The sequence below is a fragment of the Palaemon carinicauda genome, unplaced genomic scaffold (assembly GCF_036898095.1).
Source record: "Palaemon carinicauda isolate YSFRI2023 unplaced genomic scaffold, ASM3689809v2 scaffold12, whole genome shotgun sequence".
Classification (NCBI taxonomy): Eukaryota; Metazoa; Arthropoda; class Malacostraca; order Decapoda; family Palaemonidae; genus Palaemon; species Palaemon carinicauda.
Genome location: NW_027168704.1, coordinates 88,708 through 93,242, shown reverse-complemented (window position 1 = coordinate 93,242; position 4,535 = coordinate 88,708).

The following is a 4,535-nucleotide window of genomic DNA, read 5'->3' as shown; positions in this document are numbered from 1 at the left end:
ACATAAGAGGGGCGGAGCTGAGACCAAAACACACGGCCCGAAACTGACCCATTCTACACCCGTTCCTTCTTGTTAACAAACCTCAGATAAAGTTTGATTGCATAGCCTGCCACTTAGACTCCTCTCTAGAACTGGGAGAGAGAATCGTTGTAGCTAAAAACTAAAGGAGGTTTCCCTATAAAAGGAAAAAGTAATCCTCCTTCAGAAGAAGTACTGACCAAAGGTCTGCTCCCCTCTTTTCCAAAGATTTTGATGTCTCCATGGAGAACTTTGACTTCTGAACGAAGGCGTAAAGAGCATTTACGTCCAGGACTGGATAAAAGACTCCCTCTCCCAAGAGAGACACATTGAAGTTGCAAAGTCGGTTAGGCAGAAAAGTCTTATCGGAGTAACTAAAAAAGGGATTTTGACGTAGGAAAAATCTATTTCTGGGCGAAGGACCTGTGCCGCCCAGTGAATAAGCTCCATTTAAGCACTTATTCTTAGGTAATTTACTGCTAAATATACCAGAGAAAAAATGTAAAGGAGTGCTAGGTTAACTAGCTCGCTCACCTAATGGTGTCGGTATAAAATTGGGCGTATAATCCAGAGGTCCCGCACTATTTAGATTAATCCACGACAGAGAACCCCAATAGAGGAGAGCCGTTCAACCTCACTCGGTACTACTACAATGCATCCGCTCAGAACCCAACTCCTTAGCACCCAAAGTTTGGGGACTCCAAGGGAGAGGAGCTGGGAGGGTTCACTGGGCGGCACAGGTCCTTCGCCCAGAAATAGATTTTTCCTACGTCAAAATCCCTTTTCTGGGCTCGAACCTGTGCCGCCCAGTGAATCTATACAAGAGAAAAATGTCACCAAACTTGCAAAATAAAGGAAAAAACATAAGCGTAAGAGAAATACAGGATGCTTTAATCAGAGATGAGTACCAAAAAACAATTATAAGGGTATCTTAAATATTAACATAAATCCAATAAGGTAGGTATAATAATGCCGTGAGTGATAATATATACAGATAAAAATTTACAAATATAATAACAGTATTCAGGTGCGAGACCAACGAATACAATAGGGTATAAATGTGGCAGGTAAGAGGGAGAGATAAAGAGTCAAGGCATTAACCTGTGAGTTACTCGGGAGTAACTACGCTCCCTGCGGCTACTGTAGAAAATTTTAGGGCTTCCAAATGTTTAAGGTAGTGTTTCTTGAACACTGACGGTGATCTCCACCCTGTATACCTGGAAAGGTCTGTAAAATTCATGTGGTGAAAGAAGTTCACCGAGGTGGCAACCGCCCTGATATCATGTGCAAGAGGAAAAGAGTCAGGGTTAGCTTGTTTAATAAAATACAAAATTTGTTGCCTGATCCCTTTAATAGTAATGGTACCGCCTTGTTCTCTAACGAATAGAGGCCCCGAGGAGTTAGAGGAGGTCCGGGATAGATAAGACCTAAGAGTAGTGACAGGGCACAGCGACGGATCTTGCGTGAGGGGAACAATTTTCCAGGAGGTCCATCTGTTTTGAGGGTCTTCATTCTTAGCCAAAAAGAATTTGTTAGGAGAAAGAAGGACCTCTCCTGAAGGCAGAAAGTCAATATGACCCGGGTCTCTCGACAAGGCTGCCAATTCAGAAATTCTTGCCCCGGAAGCCAAGCTCACTAGGAAAAGTGTTTTCCTGAGAAGGGGAATGTAATCACAAGAACTGTTAATGGTATCAGAAGCCAATTTGAGTACGTCATTAAGGAACCAGGTCACCGGGGTAGGACGAGTAACCGGTTTCAGTCTGGCACAAGCTTTCGGAATTGAAGCTAACAAAGAGTCGGTTAAGTCTATGTTAAAACCCACTAGGAAGATCTTTTTCAGAGCCGATTTAATAGTGGTGATAGTATTGGCTGCCAGACCTGATTCTAATAAAGATCTAAAGAAAGTGACTGTAAGGTTCAAGTTCATACAGTTCACGTCTGAGTCTATTAAAAATTTTGCTAACTTTTTAACTGCAGAGTCATACTGACGGATGGTGGAATCCCGTTTATCTGATTCTAGGAACAAGGTGTTTTGAGGATCAATATTGGCACCATGCATAGCCGCAAACTTCATAAAGTCCATAAAGTTAGGGCGCTCTGAATGTTTGAGAAAGCGTACACAACGCGTGTTTGTACTATCTGAGACAGAACCGGATTGGGTATCGGGTGAGGGTATAGTCTCAACTCCCGCAGGAGAGGATACCAGTTGCTCTTGGGCCAGTTGGGTGCGACCAAGGCTACTTGTCCCTTGAAGGATCTCAGTTTGTCTAGAACTTTCAGCAAAAGATTCACCGGGGGAAAGAGATAAATCTTTTCCCAGTTGTCCCAATTCTGTGACATGGCGTCTGTGGCGTAAGCCTGAGGGTCTAGATTGGGAGCCACATATACTCTCAATTTGTGGTTGGATTCCGTGGCGAAGAGGTCCACTTGGAGGCCGGGAACCTGAGAGAGAATCCACCGAAATGACTTTAGATCGAGTGACCATTCCGATTCTAGAGGGGAGGTCCGGGACAGGGCGTCTGCCACTACATTCCGGACTCCCGCCAGGTGGACAGCTGAAAGATGCCAACGGTTCGAGGCTGCTAGGGAGAATATGGCTACTAGAACATGGTTCAGAGGCCCTGACTTTGACCCGCCTCTGTTGAGGCAGCGGACCACCACTTCGCTGTCGAGGACCAGACGAAGGTGTTGTTTCTTGGGAAGAGCGAGACGTTTCAGGGTTAGAAGAACTGCCATGGCCTCTAGCACATTGATGTGAAAATGGCGGAACAAGGGAGTCCAAAGACCTTGAACTTTCTTGAGCTGAGAATAGCCGCCCCAACCTGATAGGGATGCGTCTGTGTGAATGATTAATTCCGGGGGCGGAAATTGAAGGGGAACTGACTTTGACAGACTGTTTGCTCTTGTCCAAGGAAGAAGTCTTTCCCGTAGAATGGGAGGAAGGCGGACTTTCCTGTCCCGGAGCTTCCGGTTCGCCCTCGAACGCCAGACACGATTGATATCTTTCAATTTTGCCTTCAGAAGAAGATCCGTCACTGAGGCAAACTGAAGGGACCCCAGAATCTTCTCTTGAAGCCGTCTGGAACTTACTTTGTCTTTGAGAAAACGTTTGGTGTTCCTTGCAATCTCTAACCTCTTGGGTCTGGGAAGACACAGAGTATGAGATACAGTGATACCTCGGTACTCGACCATAATCCGTTCGAGATCCGTGTTCGACCTCCGATTTGTTCGAGTACCGAATTTTTTTTCCCCATAAGAAATAATGGTATATATTCTATTCCATTCCCAAGCACTCGAACAGGCCCAAAATATTAATAAAACGTGTACCTAAACAACAATAATTATCTAAATGTGTATGAAATTGGTCAGAAAATCCTATAAAACAATTTTAAACCATTTACTGTACTAAAATAAAACAATTTTAAACCATTTTCTGTACTGTAGTGAACATACCTTTGAGCAGCGGTTCGATGGCATACAGGGATGGATGTGGAGAGGATGGAAGGGGGAGGTTACTGCTTGGAAGGAGAGTCCCCTTCCATGATGTGGCGGGGTAGTTCTCCTTCAGGAGTTGTTTCTCTCTCCAATGAAAGGGTGGCCAGATCTATTTCAGGGGTTTCTTCTCTTCTTTGTCTCTTCTTTGGAGGAGAAACAGGCTTTGATGTAGCAGCTTTCTTTTCTTTTGTGAAAAACTGGTCTATTGTTAATTGTTTCTTCCTCCTCTGCAGTATTCTTCGAAAATGATGAATACCTGTTCTATTACGAATACCTGTTCTATTACGAAACTTTTCAAACCAACCCCTGCTCGCTTTAAATGTAAATGAATCACTTTCACTGGTACTCGGACTTTTCTTCACTAATTCTTCATAGATATGCAACGCTTTTTCACAAATGAACGCTTCACTAACACTTTCCCCGGCCAACTGTTTTTCTTTAATAAATATTAAAAGCAACTTTTCCATCTCCTCAATCACTTGTGGCCTTTGCTTAGTTACCGCCGTAACTCCCGTTGCAACATTCGCCTTCTTAATCATTTCTTTATGCTTTAAAAACGTAGAAATGGTCGACTTCGCCATTCCGTATTCTACCGCTAAATCGGACACTCGTACACCATTCTCATATTTCGCTATAATTTCCTTCTTCAACTCGATCGTTGTTCGCACTGTTTTCCTCTTCTCCTTCCCCTTAACACTCATTACTTTCTTGGGACTCATTATGAAAGCTAAAAAAGCAATTAAAAGCACTGAAAATCACTAAATCACAACGAATGCTGATCGCGCGTTGTCTGAGTGACGCTCTCGAGAGAACTGATGCTTCCCGAACAAGCGAGAGTGGCCGAGATGGCGCGATCATCACAAAGCCCATGCGGTCGTCACGTGTTCGGCTGGTCGAGTACCGAATTTTTGGTCGAGCACCGCAGCAAAAATTTCTCGAAAATTTTGGTCGAACTCCGAATTGTTCGAGTATAGAGTCGTTCGACTACCGAGGTATCACTGTATAAGATCCCATTGCAGGCC